Genomic DNA, 23,318 nt, shown 5'->3' on the forward strand with positions numbered 1-23,318 from the left:
TTGATAATTACTCTAAAGCCAGGAGGGCCCAGAAAAGCCCTTAGGCAGGGGCCCATTGGCATCTCAGCTTCAGAGTGCAGTAGGTTTATATGTGTGTATATATGTGTTTATATATGTGTATGTATATGTGTATTGTGTGTATATATGTATTGTGTGTGTGTGTGTATACAAAGAGAGAGAGAAGGCATTGGGTAAGCTGAATGTGAAAGGAGGATACCTAAAAAATAAAAATAAGTGTTGAGAGGAATGTACTGGAAGAAAGAGAAAGGGAGAGGTAGAATGTAGTAAATCATCTCACATAAAAGAGCTTTATAATGGAGGGGAGGAAGGGGAAGTGAGGGGGCATAAATGAGCCTTACTCTCATGGGATTTGGCTAAAGGAGGGAAAAACACACATTCAATTGGGTATGGAAATCTATCCTACCCTGTAGGAAGACAGTGGGGAAGGGGATAGGAGAGGGTGGATAATAGAAGGGACAGCAGATTGGGAGAAAGGGTCATCAGAAGCAAACACTATTGTGGGGGGACAGGTCAAGGGAGAAATTAGAATAAATGGAGGGCAGGTCAAGATAGAGGGAAATATGGTTAGTCTTTCACAACATGATTATTTTGGTAGTGTTTTGCATGGCTACACATGTATGGCATATTGAATTGCTTGGCTTCTCAATAAGGGAGGGTGGGGAGGGAGGAAGGGAGAGAATGTGGAATTCAAACTTTAAAAATGAATGTTAAATATTGCTTTTGCATGCAACTGGGATATATCCCAGTTGTACAGGCAATGGGATATAGAAATGTATCTTTCCCTACAGGAAAATACAGGGGAAAAGATGGTAGAAGGAGGGTGATAGAAGGGAAGTCAGATTGTGGAAAGGGGTGGTTGGGATGCACACTGTCCTGGGGTGGGGGGAAGAAAGAGATGAGGAGAAAATTTGAATTCAGAATCTTGTGGAAGTGAATGTTCAAAACTGAAACTAAATTATACTTTAAAAAAAGAAAATCAAAAAAGGCTCCCCTCTAAGTCTATGTAGCCACGGTCAACTGAGTTATAGAAGGGTTGCCAATTTCCTTATTGGAGGGAGCTTCTGTACTAAGAACAGATCTAAATATATGTGTACATGCACATATGTGTGTATATATGTATACATATACACACACAAATATACATAAATTGTTCTTCATTCTCAAAGAGGACCAATGACATAATGGGCTAACGTCTTGACTCAAGCATCAGTTAGATTTAAGTGAGGCAGAGTTGTTCTGTCATCAGTCCCACTCTCTCTTTCAGAGTCATCAAAGTTCAGTGGTAAGATAATGTCAAGACAACTAATGAAGGCCTTGGACGTAGTGGATGACCTTGGCATTTCTGATGTCCGACTAAGCTTTAAGTAATCCCACATAGCACCTGCTTCAGCCACTTCATGGCCATTGAAATGGCTATTGTTCTCATCTGCCCATTCCCCCAGGGGAAACCCTTACGTGTAGATATCCCCCTAATTCATAGATGGGTTTGAGGCCTGTGGGTTACCCTCAACCTAGTTTATCCCATCTGCCAAGGTTTTACTGTGGTGTGACCCCTGCACATGCTACAACTTCCTGGAACCACAGATAAGAGTTTAGTGCTAGTTGGGTACCAAATGTGGATGAGCAGCCCTGCAAAGGACTCAGCAAGCCCTCCCATCAGAGGTACTAGTCCTCCTTGAATATCCTATACGCTCCACAAATTAAATATATGTAGATATAAATATGCATGTGTACACACACACACACTTCCCTTCAATTTCAATGAAAATCTTCCCATCATCACTGTTTTTCATCTTTCTTTGTTAGGTATTTTGGTAAAAATGAAGAGAAAAAACAGTTGTTCAACTAAATATAATTATTTCATTTGTTATCACTATAGGGTCACCTTGATCCTCCCAAAGTAAGTAATCAATTACAGTCAACTTAACACTATCATAATGTAATTGGACAATAAATACCTCCAAACTATCTGTGAGAGGGTCACTTTTGTGAAGATTAATATTACCTTTATCAGGTTAGCTTTATCTCTAAACTGTTTGCCTTATTTCAACTAAACTATCAGATTCTTGGGACTCATGAGTTCCTCCCAACCCACCACTGCCTTGGCAATGTGAGAATTACTCAGTGGAAAAAACATAACTAAGGAACTATAGGACATCAGTATGCTCTGGGTTAATGAGATTTAAAATCAATTTTGGTTCTTAGTATCAAAGAAGACCAATCTAAAACCGAGACAAACTCCTTTTTTGTAAGATTGTATCACTATGGGAATATGGAGTTTATTCATAGAGCATCCAGCTACAGGACATCCCAGCAAATTTTTTACGTTTAGGGACTCATCTTAAATGGATTCCTGAGTTGTGGTAGAAATACAAGGAGCAATTTTCAATATTCATACTATTCATAACACATAAAAACGTTGACAACAGGGCCAGTAGAACATTAACCATCAGTGCTTATAATTTCTGCAGATCAGAAATCTCTGAGTAGGATGTAGAGAGTTATGCCAATTGGTTTACAGACTTGAGGATGCTGATTGAATTTTTTTTTCAGTAAGGATGCCTCTAATAATGTATACTAAGATAAGTCACTGAGGAGGAAGCCTAGGAATAGTCATAATTGTCCATTCAACTGATATCAGGAAATTATCTTTAGTCATCTGTAGATAAGTTTCCAAGTTACTTCATATTCAAAAGGTCCATGACAAGATGCTTTAGAACACTTAAGGCCTCACAGCAATACTCGTAAACAGCTATGACATAGAACTGCAGTTGACTAAGGTATGATGTCAGTAGATATACCTTCCATACTATCTTATCACAAAACACAATGCCATAGTTGCTACAGTCACAAAGAATCCTTCACAGATTGAAAGAATCATCCCTTTGAGATCTGTGGGTTGTAGGATATTAGTGACTGTAGCATAACCAATTCATGGAGGAGCTTCCATACAAAGCAAGGGCACCAAACTATCTTTAGAAGCAGGGCAGCTGGTGGTGTAGCAAACAGAATGTCAGGCCTGGAGGCAGGAAGACCAGAGTACAAATCTGGCCTCGGACACTTACTAGCTGTGTGACGCTCGGCAAGCCTCTTACCTCTCTGTTTGCCTCAGTTTTCATCTTTAAAATGAGCTTGAGAAGAATATGGCAAACCATTCCAATGTCTTTGCTAAGAAAATCCTAAATTGGGTCACAAAGAGTCAGAGATGACTGAGAAAATGACTAAATAACAGCATCTTTAAAAGGAACCAGCCTGCACCCCTAGAAATCATCCTACAAGAGCCTGGCTTAGTCAGAAGATTTGAGTCCATAACATTTCTTAGACACATGAACTTGGGAATCTTTATTTACCAAAATAATTTCTTTCTTTCATTAGATCATAGAGTGGCTACCAGGACGATGAAAAGAAGTTGGCTGATTTATGCTCCCAGATATTTGTGTTGGGATACGGTGGAGTTCAGAATCAAGAAGCCTAGGTTATAATCCCCGCTTTGCCACTAAGTCACTCTAGACCTTAGACAAGTCATTTCCCTTCCCTGAACCACAGTTTCCTCATTTTTATTATTAAGGGGTTGGACAAGATTTGTCTATAAATGCCCTCCCACCCAAACACACATTCTCATTCATCTCTAACTTCTATGATTCCATCCTTTGAAGTCAACTACTATTTAGTACAGGTCAAGTTTGTGGACTGTAAGAACTTCCCTTTGAAATTCAGATGTTGACAAGTTTATTGGCAGAATGCGATTGAAAATACAAGGCAACATACAACAGTCAAATTAGGAAACCAATGATTTTGTCGAAGGAAAGTGTGGTGACTTTTGCCCTTGCTGTCTCTAGATGATGACATTTCACTTTTGCCCATCTTTCTTAACAGCCTCTCTTGGGAGATAGATAGCATGACACTGTCAGGTACACATTAATCTAATTTCTCTGCCAAAGTCATGTCATTTCTGAGGTGTGTTGTGAAGTGAGAACAAAAGCTGTGCAGTTTTACTGTCAAGTTTTTCTTTTCCTGGACTGGTAGCTCCTCCCTCCTTCTAGATCTTTTGTATTAATGACTAAGGTTTGCTTTATATAACTGTTCTAATACTGAACCAAGATGTTTTCCTCTTAAAGAAAGTTGATCTTTCATAGGATCACAGACCTAGAATTGAAACAAAGATGAGGCCATGCAGTCCAACCTCCTCCTCAAATGAGGGACCACGTCTATAAGATAAAATGACTAGACTAAATTCACATGTGGTTACAGTTGTGGGATTTGAACCCAGATCCTTTGTCTCTGGATTAAGCAGTCTTTTGATTCCTCTAGGTGCTAGAAATCCATACCAGAAACAAAAAACTATTTCTTTAAAGCAATATTACTTGGTTAATTCTTAGATGAAAGAAGAATTATAAAAGCACAGAAACTGGGACTAACTATATATAGCATTCTAATTATATTTGCATTACAATGATTTTAAAAAAAGAGCTTTTTCCTTGGAGAGCCATGGTACAGAGGAAAGAATGTTGAACTGAATCAGAATACTTGTGTTCAAATCTTGACTTTTCTATTTACTATTTCAGGTACTTGGTAAAGTCACATAACTTCCTTAACCTTCAATTTTAAAATGAGGGCATTGGAGTAGATGGCCTCTACAGTCCCTTCCAGCTCTGAATCTAAGATCCTAAAAACTCACCCAAACAAGACAATTGTTTATGACTCTAATTTCAAAACTGCTAGTATTTAGAAAGGAATTATAGAATAGCAGATTCACAAACTGACTATGGAGCATTCACCTCTCCGACTTCCTTTTTGGAATGCATTAAGACTCTTCCTATGCATGCATTTAACTTTTGCTTTAAATGGTATTTTATTTTTTCCAACAATTACATATCAAGAAAATTTTTAACGTTCACTTTTCCAAGATTTTGAGTTCCACATTTTTCTCACTCCCCTCTCTTCAGAAAGTGTAGGCAGTTTGATATACATATGCTATCATATAAAACATATTTCCATATTCATCAGAGTTGTGAAAGAAGAAACATATCAAAAGGAAAAAATGAGAAAGAATAAAGTTAGTGAAAAAATATGCTTTCATCTGCATTCAGAGTCCATCAATTCTTTGGCTGGATATGAACAGTATTTTTCTTTATGAGTCCTTTGTATTTGTCTTGGATCATTGTGTTGCTGAGAAAAACTGAGTTATTCATAGTTTATCATCAAACAATTTTACTGATACTGTTTATGGTTTTTCCTGGTTCTGCTCATTTCACCTTGTATCAGTCTGTACAAATCTTTCCAAGTTTTTCTGAAATCTGCTTGTTTGTTATTTCTTATTGCACAATAGTATTCTAGTACATTCATATACAACAGCTTGTTCAGTCATTCCTGAAATGATGGGCATTCCCACAATTTCCAATATTTTGCTGCCACAGAAAGTTGCTACAAATATTTTTGCACATGTAAGTCCTTTCCCCTTTTTATGATCTCTTTGGAATACAGTTCACAACTTCCAATTTTCCCACATCTTCTCCAATACTTGTCATTTTCCTTCTTTGTCATATTAACAAATCTGATTACTGTGATGTGGTACCTGAGTTGTTTTGATTTGCATTTCTCTAATTAAAAGTGATTTAGAGCACTTATTCATATGCCTATAGGTGCCTTTGATTTCTTCATCTGAAAACTTCCTGCTCATATCCTTTGACCATTTATCAATTGGGGAATGGCTTGTATTCTCATAAATTTGTCTTAGTCCTCTATATAGTTGAGTAATTAAGTCCTTTATCAGAGATAATTGCTGTAGAGATTGCTTCCCAGCTTTCTGCTTTCCTTCTAATCTTGATGGCATTAGTTTTTGTTTGTACAAAAGCTTTTCAGTTTCATATGATCAAAATTATGTATTCTACATTTCACAATGCTCTCTATCTCTTTTTTGGTCAAGAATTCTTCCCCTCCCCATATATCTGACAGGTTGACTATTCCTAGTTCTTCTAATTTGATTGCTTCATTGTCTATAGTATCTTTCAGAAAGATGTAGTTTCTTTCTTACCTCATTTCGTTAGGTTTATTTTGTTTTTACTTTGTCTGAGATCAGGATTGCTATCCCTGTCTTTTTTTTTTTTTGCTTCAGGTGAAGCATAATAGATTCTGCTACAGCTCTTACCTTTACTCTATATGTGTCTCTTTGCTTCAAGTGTGTTTCTTGAAAACAATATACTGTAGGATGCTGGGTTTTGATCTGCTCTGCTATCTGCTTCCATTTCATGGGAGTGTTCACCCCATTCACATTAACAGTTATGATTACTACCTTTGGATTTCCCTCCATCCTATTCTTCCTTCTGTTTGTCCTCTCTCTTCTTCCACCCTTTGCCACTTCACCAATGTTTTGCATCTGTCTACCACTTCCCTGATTAGCCCTCCCTTTTGTCAGTCCCAACTCTACCCCCTTTACTTAATTTTCTTTCCTACTTCCATGTTTGTCAGATAGATTTCTATATTCAATTGACTGTGCATATTATTCTATCTTATAGCCAGTACCCCATCTTCACTTTCATTGTAATAGGTCTTTCTTACCTCTTCATGTGAGATAACTTAGCCCATTCTACTTCTCCCTTCCTTCTACACCCTTTGTACTCCTCTTTCTCATCCCTTAATTTTTTATGTCATTCCCTCAAATTCACTTTATACCCATTCTCTCTGCTTATGTAAATTCCTCCCATCTGTACTGTTGGTGATACAATTTCTAAGAGTTACAAGTATCATCTTCCTATGTTGGGATGAAAATCGTTTAGTTTTATTGAATCCCTTATGTTTTCTTTTCCTTTTTAAATGTTCATGCTTCTTCTGGATCTTGATATTGGAGGACAAATTTTTTTGCTTAGTTCTAGTTTTTCCTTATGAAGGCTTGAAGTCCTAGTTTGTTGAATGGCCATTTTTTTCCCCTTAATGTATTATGCTTCATTTTGGTAGGTAAGTGATTCTTGGTTCTGGTCCTAGATCCTTTGCCCTACAGAACATCATGTTCCATGACCTCTGATCCTTTAGTGTTGCAGCTGCCAAATAATGTGTGATCCTGATTGTGATTCCCCTATATTGGAATTGTTTCTTTTTGGCCACTTATAGTATTTTTTCCTTGACCTGATAGTTCTGAAATTTAGCTATAATGTTACTTTTCCATTTGACTGATTATATTCTTTAAGAAGTTGTTTTCTTGGGGGCGGAGCCAAGATGGCGTAGTAGAAAGACGCACATACACATAGCTCCGAACCCACAACCCATAGAACAACTACAAAGAAGTAACTCACGGCGAATTCTGCACCCAGAGGCCACAGAACATTGGAGCGAGGGAGATTTCTGTTCCGGAGAGACCTGCAAACCTCTCGTAAAAGGTCCTTCATGCTGCGGACTGGGCGCCGGGACTGGGAACTGAGTACAGCCCTGCTGTGGCCGTGGCACCGAGAGGAACAGATCCGAGCGGGCTTCAGGGACGGGATCTCCAGCGGCCGCACAAGTACCTCCACCCACAGGTGACGGGGGTCTGTGAGAGAGTCCCTTTGGCGGGTCGAGGGGGGAGTGGGGTGCCCCCATGGCTCGGGCCCCCTCGGGAGACAGAAGCTGAGGGGCAGCGGCAGACCAGAGCTCCCCAAGCAGGCAGGAGCCTGGATCCATTGTTGAAGGTCTGTGCATAAACTCCCTGAGGGAACTGAGCCTGAGAGGCAGCCCTGCCCTCACCTGAGCATCTGAATATAATCTCACACTGAATAGCAGCCCTGCCCCCGCCCAAAGCCCTGAGGCTGGAAGCAGCATTTGAATCTCAGACCCCAAACACTGGCTGGGAGGATCAGGAGGTGAGGTGGGTGTGAGGAAAATATTCAGAGGTCAAGTCACTGGCTGGGAAAATGCCCAGAAAAGGGAAAAGAAATAAGACTATAGAAGGTTACTTTCTTGGTGAACAGGCATTTCCTCCCTTCCTTTCTGATGAGGAAGAACAATGCTTACCATCAGGCAAAGACACAGAAATCAAGGCTTCTGTGTCTCAGCCCACTCAATGGGCTCAGGCCATGGAAGAGCTCAAAAAGAATTTTGAAAATCAAGTTAGAGAGGTGGAGGAAAAGCTGGGAAGAGAAATGAGAGACATGAAGTCAAAGCATGAACAGCAAATCAGCTCCCTGCTAAAGGAGACCCAAAAAAATGTTGAAGAAAATAACACCTTGAAAACTAGCCTAACTCAATTGGCAAAAGAGGTTCAAAAAGCCAATGAGGAGAAGAATGCTTTCAAAAGCAGAATTAGCCAAATGGAAAAGGAGATTCAAAAGCTCACTGAAGAAAATAGTTCTTTCAAAATTAGAATGGCACAGATGGAGGCTAAGGACTGTATGAGAAAGCAAGAAATCACAGAACAAAGCCAGAGGAATGGAAAAATGGAAGATAATGTGAAATATCTCATTGGAAAAACAACTGACCTTGAAAATAGATCCAGGAGAGACAATTTAAAAATTATGGGACTACCTGAAAGCCATGATCAAAAGAAGAGCCTAGACATCATCTTTCATGAAATTATCAATGAAAACTGCCCTGAGATTCTAGAACCAGAGGGCAAAATAAATATTCAAGGAATCCACAGAACACCGCATGAAAGAGATCCAAAAAGAGAAACTCCTAGGAACATTGTGGCCAAATTCCAGAACTCCCAGGTGAAAGAGAAAATATTGCAAGCAGCTAGAAAGAAACAATTCAAGTATTGTGGAAATACAATCAGGATAACACAAGATCTAGCAGCTTCTACATTAAGGGATCAAAGGGCATGGAATAGGATATTCCAGAAGTCAAAGGAACTAGGACTAAAACCAAGAATCACCTACCCAGCAAAACTGAGTATAATACTTCAGGGGAAAAATTGGTCTTTCAATGAAATAGAGGATTTTCAAGCATTCTTGATGAAAAGACCAGAGCTGAAAAGAAAATTTGACTTCCAAACACAAGAATGAAGAGAACCATGAAAAGGTGAACAGCAAAGAGAAGTCATAAGGGACTTACTAAAGTTGAACTGTTTACATTCCTACATGGAAAGACAATATTTGTAACTCTTGAAACATTTCAGTATCTGGGTACTGGGTGGGATTACACACACACACATGCACACACGCACACACACATAGAGACAGAGTGCACAGAGTGAATTGAAGAGGATGGGATCATATCTTAAAAAAAATGAAATCAAGCAGTGAGAGAGAAAGATATTGGGAGGAGAAAGGGAGAATTGAATGGGGCAAATTATCTCTCATAAAAGAGGCAAGCAAAAGACTCATTAGTGGAGGGATAAAGAGGGGAGGTGAGAGAAAAACATGAAGTCTACTCTCATCACATTCCACTAAAGGAAAGAATAAAATGCACACTCATTTTGGTATGAAAACCTATCTTACAACACAGGAAAGTGGAGGATAAGGGGATAAGCAGAGTGGGGGGGGATGATAGAAGGGAGGGCATGGGGAGGAGAGTGCAATTTGAGGTCAACACTCATGGGGAGGGATAGGATCAAAAGAGAATAGAAGTAATGGGGGACAGGATAAGATGGAGGGAAATATAGTTAGTCCTATACAACACAACTATTATGGAAGTCATTTGCAAAACTACACAGATTTGGCCTGTATTGAATTGCTTGCCTTCCAAAGGGAAGGGGTGGAGAGGGAGGGAGCTAAAGAAGTGGGAACTCAAAGTGTTAGGATCAACTGTAATGTTCTTACCACTAGGAAATAAGAAATACAGGTAAAGGGGTATAGAAAGCTATCTGGCCCTACAGGACAAAAGAGAAGACAGAGACAAGGGCAGAGAGGGATGATAGAAGAGAGAGCAGATTGGTCATAGGGGCAATTAGAATGCTTGGCGTTTGGGGGGGGGAGGGGAGAAAAGGGGAGAAAATTTGTATCCCAAAATTTTGTGAAAATGAATGTTAAAAGCTAAATTAAAAAAAAATGTCAAAAAAAAAAAAAAAAGAAGTTGTTTTCTTCAGTGGATTTTTGTATCCCTCTGTAACAGCAAGCACCCTAGCATATCCAGGATAGCTGCTAGCACAAGTTCTTAGACCTGCTTTACTAGGAAAGATAGCTATTTAAGGGGTCAATGATTTCTTTAATCTACTTTAATTTAATTAAATTCCACAAAAAAGTCGTCTTTAACAAACAAAAACATGTTAAAACACACATATCAAATATAAATTATCCTATTGTTTTAGAGCATTATTAGACTGCCAAAGCTTTATACAATGGGCATTTTACTTCTCCATGGCATCCAGATCTAGTAGCATTAGTTGGAAGTCAGAAAGATTATACAGAATCCATAACCATGAGAATAATCTCTATTCTCATCTCCAGCAAATGACTTAGAGCTAAACCAGTCAGTTTTTGCTATTATACATATATTTCTATCACAAAAAACTTAAGATCTGGTTAAGCTTTCTTCTTACACTGTGGTGAATTTCATGAAGTTTCTGCATAGTTTAACATATTAAAAATAAATTTTAAATGAACCTTTTTGGTACTGCTGCATTATGGGTTCAATGAATCATTAATCTAAGCATAAAATGGCAACTACATTATATTGTGCAAACTAATTCACAACTATTATGTAAATTTTCTTAAACTAACCAAACATAAAGCTGCAGCAATGATAAAGAGAAGTTGAATACAAGGGGGAAAATGAATAAGTAAATAAAATAACTTTTGATCAGTGGCCATTCATTATTTTGCTTTCTGGTACATGGAATTTATCTTTTTTGAGTTTCAAATGTTCTGGTAAATCCATTTGCCTCTTAGCTTCTTCAGTATCATCTTGAATTGCTGAAATAAAGGCAGCAATTAAACTGAAGTTTTTTCTGGTCTAATACAGTCATTGATGACTATACTAAGGATAGAAGTCCTCTTGGAAAGTACATATAATGTGAGTTTCCACAAATTTTTTAAAATTCTTGTAGTATGGGTTCCACCCTGTGCTTAAAACCATTTTAAAAGACATCTCCATTTCCAACAGATGCCCAACCCATAATAAATTCCTGCAGATAAATCACATGGAAGATCGTCTACTGTGTGGTCAGGAAAGTTAGCTGTGGCAATGCCAAGATGTTTTGAGCCCCATTGGAAGCCCTCATCACTTTACTCTGGCAGAAATAAGGCAAGTGTTCAATCACACTACTAGCTTTAGGCTTGAGAGACTGCAAAGATTCTGGGGGAGCTACCTTTGAACTCAGGGCAATGGTTCACCTGGACCAACTGGGAGTGGGGATAGGGAGGAAAGAGGAGAGGGAGGGAGAGAGATTACTAAGGGCATGAGGTGGGAAGGAGATCAGGCTGGCATTTACTGTGTGAGACTCACACCAACAGACCCTACCTGAATACACACACACACACACACACACACACACACACACACACTTCAATTGGGTATAAAAATTTATCTTATCCAATAAGGAAATAAGGGAGGAAAGGGAAAAGGGAAATGTGGAGAGTGGTGAAAAAGGGAAGCTGGGTTAAGCGAGGCAATGGTTAGAAGCAAAACAGACTTTTGATCAGGGAAAGGATAAAAAGAGAGAGAGAAGAAACAGAAGAAAATACGATGGAAGGACATAACACAGTTAGTAATGATAATTGTGAATGTGAATTGAATGAGCTGACCCATAAAACAGAAGCAGACGAAACCAGAATCTAATGATATGTTATGTACAAGAGACAGATCTGATAGAGAAGGAGACACAGAGAGAGGTAAAATAAAGGGCTGGATCAGAATCTATTATGCTTCAGCTGAAGTGAAAAAGGCAGGGATAGCAATCATGATCTCAGATGAAGCAGAAGCAGAATTAGACTAATTAAAAATAATCAGGGAAACTACATTTTGCTATAAAGGTCTTATAGACCAGAGCTTCTTAAAATTTTTCTGCTCGTGACCCCTTCAGTCCTTGTGGATCATGACTCCATATAAGGTCATGATCAGACAATGAATACCAACAAATTTTAGAGGAAGTTTCTCTGATGAAGACCTCATTTCTCAAATATATTGGGAATTGAGTTAGATTCCTAAAAATAGGAGCCATTCCTCCAGTGATAAATGGTCAAAGGATATGAACAGGAAATTTTCAGGAGAAACCAAAACTATCTATAGTCATATGAAAAATGCCCTAAATCACTATAGATTAGAGAAAGGCAAATTAAAACTTCTATGATGTACCACCTCACGCCTAGCAGAAATGACAAATGCTGAAAGGGATAAGGGAAAATAGCAAATTAATGAATTGTTGGTGGAGTAGTAAACTGGTCCAACCATTCTGGAGAACAATCTGTAACTGTGCCCAAAGGCCTATAAAACAAACCCTTTGATTCAGCAATACCACTACTAGGTCTGTACCCCAGGGAAATTTAAAAAGAGGGAAATGACCTATATCTACAAATATATTGATAGTAGCTCTATTTGTGGTGGAAAAGAATTGGAAATTGAGTGGATAATCATCAGCTGGGGAATGACTAAACAAGTTGTGACTTATGATTGTGATGGAGTACTATTATGCTGTATAAGAAATGGTGAGGCGAGTGATTTCAGAAAAACTTAACAAGATCTATATGAACTGATGCAAATTAAGTGAGAAGAACCAGGACATCATTGAGCATACTAACAACAATGCTGTAATGAGTGATCAACTGTGAAAGACTTGACTACTCAGACCAAAAAAATGATCCAAAATTCCGAGGAATTCATGATGAAAAAAATGCTATCCACCCCTACAGAAAGAACTAATGAACTCTAAGTATAAATTCAAGTATAATTTTCTTACTGTATTTTTTCATTTTGCTTTTTTTGGTGATGTGACTAATAAGCAAATATGTTTTACATGATTTCACATGTATAATTGATACAGTTTGCCTTCTTTGTGGGTGGAGGACAGATGGGAAGGAGGGAGAGAATGAGGAACCAAAAATTTAAAAAGAAAAGAATGTTTTAAAATAAATATTTTTTTTAAAAAAGGACTGGTTGAATAATAAGACCCAAAGAGTGATAATTAATTGATATGCGCCTATAGGAGAGGCTGTAGTAGAGTGAACCAGAATTTTGTTCTCGGCTCTGATCTGTTAAATGTTTTTACCTACAGCTTGGAGAAAGACATTTAGTCAAGTGACAGAATACTTGGATGGATAGACAACTTTGGATGACAGAAGAGCAATCCCAAACTACCAATAATTAGAATAGTTGATCAAATATAGTAAGATGAAATTTAATACAGATAAATTAGGCTGCACTTCAAGAAAAGCCATTGTAAAATGATTGCAAAGATTTGTACTGAAAACAGTTTGTGGAAAAAAGATACAACACAGCATCTAAGAATTTAAAAGTGACATTAGGCCACACTAATAGAAAAACAGTGTCCAGAATGAAGGGAATAGAAGCTGAAAGGGAGAGTTTCTTTAACCCTCTGCAGATGAGGAAATTGAGGCTAAAGGGACTGAGTATCTTGCACATTGTCAAAGGTATCAAACAGCAGAGACAAGATTCGAAAGTATGCCCTGTAACCTAAGATCTAGAGCTCCTTCCCATGTACTACATACATAGTTTAAGGAACTTGAATGATTATTACCACCACGACCACCATCATAACAACATTATCATAGCTCTTTAAAGTTTGCAAATACATATATTGTCCTGCTTGATCTTTACAACCATCCTGTGAGGTTAGTACTACTACTATCCTCATTTTGCAGATGGGGAAACTGAGGCAGAGATTAGTGGTTTGCTTAAGGTCACATAATCAATAAATGCCCATGACTGAGGCTGTTTTCAGATCTTATTGACTCAAGGTCATAATGGAACATAATGGAAATCATCAGGTAATTGAATTGCTACCATGAAGAAGGATTAGACTTATTTTATTTTGTTTCAGAAGGAAGGACTAGAAGGAATGGATAGAATTTGTAGAAATTCTATGAATTCTAGAATTAGAAATGCATAGAAATTTGTCAGTTCCATGCAAGGAAATCTTCACAATTAGAAATGCCCAGAAATGGAATGGGTTACCTTGATAGACAATGATTTTCTAACTTTTATAGGTCCTAACTTAGAGACTGAAAAAAATTTTGTATCAGAGATTTTGTAGAAGGGGTTCTTATTCAAGGAAAGATTGCACTTGATACCATCTGACATCACCTTAATTAAGGTTCTATGGGAATTTTTAATCATTCACTTGTTCAACAACAAAAAACTAAACAAACTCTAAAATATCATCTCGTATGTTTAAGCACTTTCTTCAAAACCAGTCTCTGAGCTCAGTACTTATAATTATCATCTCCAGTTTACAGATAAGGAAACTGAAGTTCAGAAAGCACAAATACTTTACACCCATGATTATGCAACTAACTAGTGTTAGAATTGAATCACAAAATCCAGTTGTTCTGACTTAAGATCTGGTATTCCTTTTATTCCCTACTGTATTCAGCAAGGGGCAGCTAGGTGGTGCAACAGATACAGCACCAGTGCAGGAGTCAGGAGGACCTGAGTTCAAGTCTCACTTCAGACACTTGACACTCACTAGCTGTTTGACCTTGGACAAGTCACTTAACACCAACTGTCTCATCCTGGGTCATCTCCAGTCATTCTGATGAATATCTGATCACTGGATTCAGATGACTCTGGAGGAGAAGTGAGGCTGGTGACCTGCACAGCCCTCGCTCACTCAAAACAAAGTCAAATGCAAGTCATGTCATCATTTCTCTGATGGCATGGTCTTCTTCGGCAACAAAGGAGGAACACACACTGTATTCAGCACTGTGATAGATACTATATTGTAAAAGAATAAGAAAACACGTTTCTTGCAATCATGGAGCTTCCAATCAAATCACAAAGTTGATACTGTTACAAGTAACAGGATTTATATAAGCAGTTAGAGACAGAAAAAAGCTATGAGAGATAAATGGAGGGAGAAAACCCTGAAAGTTGTCGTCAGTAAATTATTTGCAGAAGAGATGGGACACAAGAAGGAATCTGGACAAAGACTTGGATTTGGAAAAATGGAAAGGAAGGAAGGGTGCATTTTAAACAGAAGGAACAGTAATAAGCAAAAAGCACTAAAAAAGAAATTATCCAGTTGTGTTCAAGGGAAAGTGAATACGTAAGTCAAGTTAGGAAGACATTTATGTTGAAAATCAGGAGAGTTAATGTAGGGATAAATGTGTGGTCATCTTTCGTTGCCAAAGAAGACCATGCCATCAGAGAAATAATGACATGACTTGCACTTGACTTTGTTTTGAGTGAGGGAGAGCTGTGCAGATCACCAGCCTCACTTCTTCTCCAGAGTCATCTGAATCCAGTGACCAGATATTTGTCAGGATGACTGGAGATGGCCTAGGATTAGTGACTTGCCCAAGGTCACACAGCTAGTGAGTGTCAAGTGTCTGAGGTGAGATTTGAACTCAGGTCCTTCTGACTCCTGCACTGGTGCTCTATCCACTGCACTACTTAGCTGCCTGTAGGGATAAATAGTAAATGTTTGAAATGCCAATGATATGATTTGTGCCTTTATTCTACAGGTATGTAGGAGCTATTGAAAGTTTTCAAATAGGAGAATGACATGATGAATTTAACATTTTAAGATTTAGGTTATGTGACATAAAGTCTGTCATGTGTCAATGCCCTCTTGGCAATGACAGTGGAGAGGGAACACAGGAAATGCTATAAAAGAATCATCAAGTGGGATGAAATATTTTTTGTGGCTGCTTTTGTTCAGTCATTCTCAATTATATCTGACCCTTTGTGACTCCATTTGGGGTTTTCTTAAGATATTAAGTGGTTTTCCATTTCCTTCTCCAACTCACTTAATAGATAAGGAAACTGAGGCAAACAGGATTAAATGATTTTCCCAGGGTCACACAGATAGTGTCTGAGATCAGATTTGAACTCATGAAGATGAGTCTTCTTGACTGCAGAACAGGTATTCAATCCACTACGAAAATTACCTGCCCAATGAAATGTTACTTCTTTCCTATATACCACCTATCCTATCCACCAACCCCATCCTATCCACCTATCCACCAGTATAGCACTTAATACAAAGGCCAGGTTATTGAAGATTTATATGTGTAATTTTAATTTATTTCTAAATCCTCTGCCACAAGAACCATTCATTATAACAAAATAGGCTGTCTTGCTTTGCATTTCCAGTTTCTCTAATTGGGTTCACATAGCTCCCTCCACCTGAAGTTCCTGATACTTAAAGTCTACCTGTTCAAGGACTACTTCATGCCTCATCTCTTTTTTGTAGCTTTCTCTGCCTGTGCCCATTGGAAGTAGATGCTTATTTTTATGAACTTGCTCAGCATTTACTGGTTGCCTCCTTCAGAGGGCACTCATTTTCTGCCTTGTTTCGTAGCTCTGGGGTTCATGTCATTTCCACCTCCTCTTCACTACGCTATTATGTGCATGGAGGGTATGGTCAACCTTTTATAGCTATGTATCTCTCTCACTATAGTAATAGTGATAAGAAACTACGCAAATGTGTGTAAATTTGATCTGTGTAACAACCTGTTGAGTAAGAAAAAATATTATTGATCAAAGTGTATATTCCACAAAAAAATATTTAATAAATGAATAAGTGCTGGGAAGTAGGAGAGCAGACGGGTAAAATAAACTGGAAGGGGAAGCACCAGCTTCAAGTTTTAAAATCTTGGAAGTGGATCTTCCTTGTATGAGGATTGGCTTATAATAAAGAATCCCAGAGTGTGGCTGGGCTGATGGGTGACAGATGGAATGGAGATGGGCACTGGAATTTCGGAGAATGAGAAATAGTGAAAGTAGAACCATCAGCTGGGTCACAAATATTAACATAGAAGCTGCCAAAGTTGAATATTTTTTTACTTCTAAAATGAGAGGGTTAAACCCAATGACATTAAAGTTTCCTTCCAAATGGAGCATTCCATGATTTTCTCAGAACTTTAGATTTACCTTAAGTAGTGTTTTGTTAGACTTTGTTTTCCCTTTTACATGTTGATGAATGTTAGAAAATTATCCTTTATATATCTACAGCAGCAGCTGAGTCAGATAGATGGAAAAGCATGTTAGATATGGAGTCTGAAAAACCCTAGTTCACATCCTGCCTCAAACAATTATTCACTGTGTGATTGTAGGCAAGTCACTTGGCTTCTCTTACCCTATTTCCTCTTATGTAAAATAAGTATATCAATAAAACCTACCTCACAGGGTTGTTGTTAGAATCAAGCAAAAAGATAATATATGTAAAAACCTTGTAAACCTTAAAATGCTGTAGAAATAGCAGCTACTATTATCAAAAAAAAAAACAAAACAAAACCCCACTCCTTCACTGCCAGAGTCTCTTATAGAATGAGCACTGAATCTGGAATCTGTCCAAGAACTTGTATTCCAAACTTGAGTTGACTGAACTTTCAGAAAATTTAGAATTCTTTTCAAGGAAAAAAGGAGACAGTATAGTGTGAGCTACTCAGATGACCTTCAGTTCCAGTGGAAGCAAGGGTTTATTTTGATGAGAATCATATTTTTTTTTTGTAGACTATGGCCATACAGAGTAGAATACAGAAGGAACAGCATGCCTTGTAAATGTGGGCAAAGGGCCAAATGCTGCAATGAGATTTCCCATGTACTCAGAAGCAGGTCATCATTTGAAAACTTGCTTATACTTAGATGAAGGTCACTGATTTTCAGACCAGCCACTGATAAGATTATTCTTATTCTCAGTGGGTAAAAGGAGCAGCCTGAATTGTCCACAACCTTTTCCCAGGAAAAGAGGAGGATTTTTCTATGTACTACATTCTTTCTTCATTTTTACCAGGTTAACAGTGCTTTCCTCTTGCCTGGAGATAAAGAGCAATCAATGGCTGTCACCATAGCCATTCCATCTAGAAGCAATGAATTATGGCAGAAAGTCAGTGGTGTTGGCAATAGAGCTAGAGAGTAGTGAACTTTGGTTCAAATCCTTGCTTTGTCATGTATTGGCTGAATAAACTTATGGAAGTCATTGTACCTGCCTTAGTCTCAATTTTCTCATTAACAAAATGAGGAAGTTGGACAGAGGTTAAACTAGATTATTCCTAAGGTCTTTTTTAGTGCTAACATTCTATGATTCCCTAGTTATACCTGGGAGGTCACAGAGGGAATCTATTCACAGGTACTTGGATTCTCTCCTTGATTAATAATAATAATAGTCAACATTTACATACTGACTACAATGTGCCCAGCACTGTATATCACATTGGGTCATCACAACCCTGACATGTGGGTGCTATTATTATCCCCATTTTACAGATGAGGAAACTGGGGCAAATAATGGTATTCCTCTTTCTCATACTCCAGATTTGCATCTGACTGCCTATGAAACATCTCAAAGTAGATGTCTTGTACATATCTTAAACATGTATAAAACTATATTCATTATCATATTCCCAAAATTTCTCTCTTCTTCCTAACTTCCGTATTATTGTTGAGGGTACCACCATCCTCCCGGATTCACAATTTAGGTGTCATTCTCAACTTCTTTTTTTCATACCTCAAATCTAATCAGTTGCCAAGTCCTATTGATTCTAACTATCACATCTCTCCTATATTCCCCATTCTCTCCTCTGACACTGCCACGTCTTGTGCAGACCTCCAATACCTCATGACTGTAGTACAGTCATGTACTACAATATAGTATTGTAATAGCCTTTTGGTTGACTTCAAATCTCTCCTCAATTTGGTCACCCTGGATTCAGCTGTCAAATCAACCTTCCTAAAATACAGGTGTGACCATGGCATAAAGCCCTTCTCCCCAATTCAATAAACTTCAATGGCTCACTATCACCTCCTCCAGGATTAAATATAACATTATTGGTTGACATTTAAAACTCTTCACAACTGGTGCCTTTTGTACTTTTTCCACCAGAGAAGTGGTTTTCTCATTCCTCCATCTACCAGCTTTGCCTATTTTCACTTGTTCATTCATTTTAGTTGTGTATGGTCTTTGTGACACCATTTGGAGTTTTCTTGGCAGAGGTACTTACAGTGACTTGCCGTTTCTTTCTCCAGCTCATTTTACAGATGAGGCAAATAGGGTCAAGTGTCTTTCCCAGGTTTACCCAGCTACAAAGTGCCTGAGGTCAGATTTGAACTCAGGAAGATGAATCTTTCTGACTCCAGGTCAGGCTCTCTATCCACTGTACCACCTATTTGCCCCAGAGACCATATAGTGCCACACATATCTCTCTCTCCTCTTCATCCCCTGCCCTTCCTACCTTCTTTCAAGTCCCAAATAAAACCCTGTCTTCCATGAAAAGCCTTTCCCAATCCCTGTCAATGCTTATTACTTCCCTCCATTGATTATCTTCACCTTAGCTTGCATGTATCTTATTTTTATATGGCTTTTGCATAGTGTTTCCTCCTTCAGTCTGTGAGCTCCTTGAAAATAGTACCATCTTTTGTCTTGCTTTGAGTACTCAGTGCTTACCACAGTCCCCACATATAGAGGTTTTTTTTATTAAATTGTTGTTGCATATCTTTCAAAAGACAGTTAAAATTTAAGGATCAAACAAAACCACATTGGAGTCATGGAAACTGGATGACTCCGTGAAGCATTCCTTTATTAGAGACAGTGTTTTCCCCCCGAGAAGACTTATTCATGACAGAGGAAATAAAGCTAGTTAATTGTCTGGACAATCAGCTATCATGAAAGCCAAAACACAAGAATAGTCCTGACCCCATTCAAACATGAGCATCTTTGAAGTAACCCCAGGTTTAAGGAATATCTTCGAACATCCTTTATTTAAAACCATAGCTCATTAGCCCCTACTGACATTTCTTTCACCATAACAGAGAACATATTAGACTAAATTAAAAGGAACCTAATTAAATAGCAAAGCAAGATAAATAACATGAAAGATCCCCATTAATATACCCTATCTCAACTTCCCACAGTACTGGAAGGACAAGGAACACGGCTAGAGAAAATTAGGTGCAGACAACATGTCTTAGGGAACACTCGTGGTCAAGACAACTGAGTCTCCTAAGACTTCATACTGTCCGGTATTTATTTCTCCCCACAAGGTTGCCATTTGGTGCTTTCTTTATTGTATTGCAAGCTGCTGGTAGATATATACTACAATATATATATATATCATCTGCTACACTTCCATCTGCTTGTCCACTCTCCTCATTCTCCCCATGCTACCATCTGCTCATTCTCTCCTGTACTGCTCTCTACTATTACATGTAACTTGTCTGCTAAAATTACAACTTCTTGGTTTCTTTATTGTAGGTGGTTCAGTTCTTTTAGTCCGTTATCCTAGACATTATTTCAGCTTTTTTGTGATTCAGAGCCACAGCTTCACCTAGCCATACAGATTTTTTTTAAAAAAACTATTTTATACTTTGAACTCTACATGCTATTTGAATTAAGATAAGTACATTCCATTCAACTTCCATCATTCCCGTTGTTCCTAGCCTGGGTTCATGGAAATCATCTTAGGAATCTTTATTAGCAAGACTAGAAAGATAAGTGGATTTTGTCCTGTCTTTCTGTAGGAATGAAAATCTTTGCTCTACCTACAGAAGAGTAATTTGTAGGAATTAAAGAATACTTCATCAGATACTGATCAAAGCATCAAAAAATCTGGAAAGTAGGCCTGGAAACTGGCAGCAGTAGACATGTAAATATAGCTGATGCTGGCTAAATGGAATGCTGTGCTTTCAACTTTGGTAAAGGATTATAAAATGTGAAATGACCTTCTGAGCTTCAAAAGGTCAGAAGAGAGTTGAATGAACAGAAACATGGACCATAGGATAAAGCTCTGTGGCCCAGCCCAGAAGTGAATCAACCCAACAGATGAGACAATGTGTCCTGAAAGCAACAGAGTGACATCTACTCACCGTGCTACATTTATAAGTTGGTTTAGTGGGAAAATCTTTACAGCAGCCACTTTACATTTGAGTTCATTCTCCCTAGGAATTGAGGTTTGTAAAGAGAACTATGCATTCTAGGTTTAGAAGGATGGTTTTGTAATAAAGTTTTTGCTATTTATTCCAAATAAATGTCTCTTTGTAAAAGCTCATTGATGTTGATTGGTTAATTGATATTGAGGAGGAAGCAAGTGGTCAAAATTACATTGGGACAATAATCATGGTGATTCTGGGGGGAACATGTTAGAATGAGGGCTTGAATCAACATTAGTAGACCAATCACTCCAGCTCCTCAAGGTTACCTCTTAGGACTGTCAATGGGAGATACTGCCACTGGGAACTCAGCTGACTAGAATGAGAGGGAATTGTCTATATGGGTCTGTTTCTATTTTTTTATGCCCACAACCTAGTGTAATGCCTGATTGAGTTGAATAGAATACAATTGTAAACCAAGAATTTGTGAAAAAATGAGTACACATTTTGGAGGAAAAATTCAAATTGTGGAAATTTAGTTCATCTATCAATGGAATTAGACATAAGGAAGTAAAATGCAAATTGTATTAATGAAAATGAGTTTTACTGCAATGGCAAAGAGATCATCGATAGGAGATCATTCCCAAATTTACTTGCCTAGCTTTGATTTCCCTTCCAAACTCCAGACCTGAATTTCCAACTCTTTCCCAAGTATCTCCATCTGGATGACTGACTAACTCAAGTTTTACGTGTACAAGACTCATCATTTCCTCCACAAAACTGCTCTTCCTCATAATTTTTCTATTTCTGTTGATATTTTTCATTTCCCAGGAACCCAGATTTAAGACCTAGTTTCTATTTTGCCTTTTGTCTTTCCCTTGTTTCTCACTCCAGGTTAGTTACTAAGTTCTGTTACTGCATCTTGGCAATATCTCTCATATTTATCCTTTTATCCAATTTCCACTTCCATCAATCAATTTCAGGTTGCTATTTTACCCTATCTAGACTATTTCAGTAGCCTACTAAATTGTCTCTGTATCTTAAGTCTCTTTTCCCATCAGTCTATCTGGTATATTGCTATCAGGTTTATCTTCCTAAAACATAACTCTTTTCAGATCACCCCCAACACTTACCCACTCCATTCAAAAACTTTCATTAGTTCTATTAATGTAGAATTAATTCTAAATGTCTTACCTGTCATTCCCAGAACCCCTATACACCTTTAGCTGGCTGAACCCCTGTTACTCCATCATGGGCTGATTATTACACTTGGAATTTATTTGCCCCTAGTTGAGATGCTGCAATGAACTTCCATTCCCTCCTATAGGTGGGATATCTCTTCAGAAGACTCCAGGTCCCTTCCTGCCCCATATAAATGTCCTAAATCTCCTCCACCTTGAAATCATCAGCCTCTTCACTTTGCCACCTTCAAGCTCATTCTCCTGTAGATTTTTGACTGTCTTAGATAACCTTTAAGAATATGATTAACTTTAGGTCATGACAAATGAGAACTTAATTAATTAAAAAAAAACTGGCATCAAAAAATCATCGCTCTGGAATTAGACAGATTCTTAAAGGTCATCTAATCTAACTTTCTTCATTTTACAGATGATAAAAATAGACTCAATAAGATTAACTGACTTCTCCAAACACTTCTAACACAATAGGGTTAGAAATCAAATTTGAACGAAGGTCTTCCAATAACTCTTTCTATTGTTCAGTTCTATGGAAGTAGTAAATAAATCAAAGGCAATGTTTGGTTTTTATTTAAAAATATCTACAGTCAGAAATTTCACAAAACTACTTATAACATTAGAATCTTTTAAGATGAAAAAGGCTTTAGAAATTGACACAATGCACTCCCCATTCTTAAGAAATAATAGAAGCTATTCAACTTCAGGCTGAACATCATATTCTACTCTCCTATTTATAGTTCAACTTTTTCACTTTGCAATAATCTGCACAACTATTTCATTTGTTTATTCCAGTGATGTGATAGGTGTGGGTGTGGTTTTTTGTTACTTTTTCTGAATACTCTGATGACTTCTTCACATATATCATGCATTTCAATATATCACCTACCTTGAAGGATGCTATCCATCATGATCTAAAGCAAGTTGTCTGTTTTCTTAAGCTTCTCCAGTTATTACCTGAGGGATCTAGTGAAAGAACTTGGAATTATTTTAGTGACTATCATTTCCAGGTGAAAATGAGTTTTTTAGCTATTGAGTAGTTGAAAATTAGCTTCTTGTGAATCTGGAAAAGGCTTGAAATTAAGTTAAATGCAGTGCATGAAATCGTTGCTTTGAGTAATGAGCCGATGGAATATTTCCAAAGGAATTTTCTATCTACCTGAGGGAAGAATGCCAAAGAGAATAGATTAGTATGGGTATCATCTTGGGCTTTTC

General features: G+C 37.9%; 1 pseudogene; it reads right to left on the bottom strand.

Annotated features, from left to right (window-relative positions):
* Positions 1-10,728: 10,728 nt before the first annotated feature.
* Positions 10,729-23,014, bottom strand: LOC140512165 (riboflavin kinase pseudogene; annotated as a pseudogene).
* Positions 23,015-23,318: the final 304 nt, after the last annotated feature.

Source organism: Notamacropus eugenii, chromosome 6 (genome assembly GCF_028372415.1).
Source record: "Notamacropus eugenii isolate mMacEug1 chromosome 6, mMacEug1.pri_v2, whole genome shotgun sequence".
Classification (NCBI taxonomy): Eukaryota; Metazoa; Chordata; class Mammalia; order Diprotodontia; family Macropodidae; genus Notamacropus; species Notamacropus eugenii.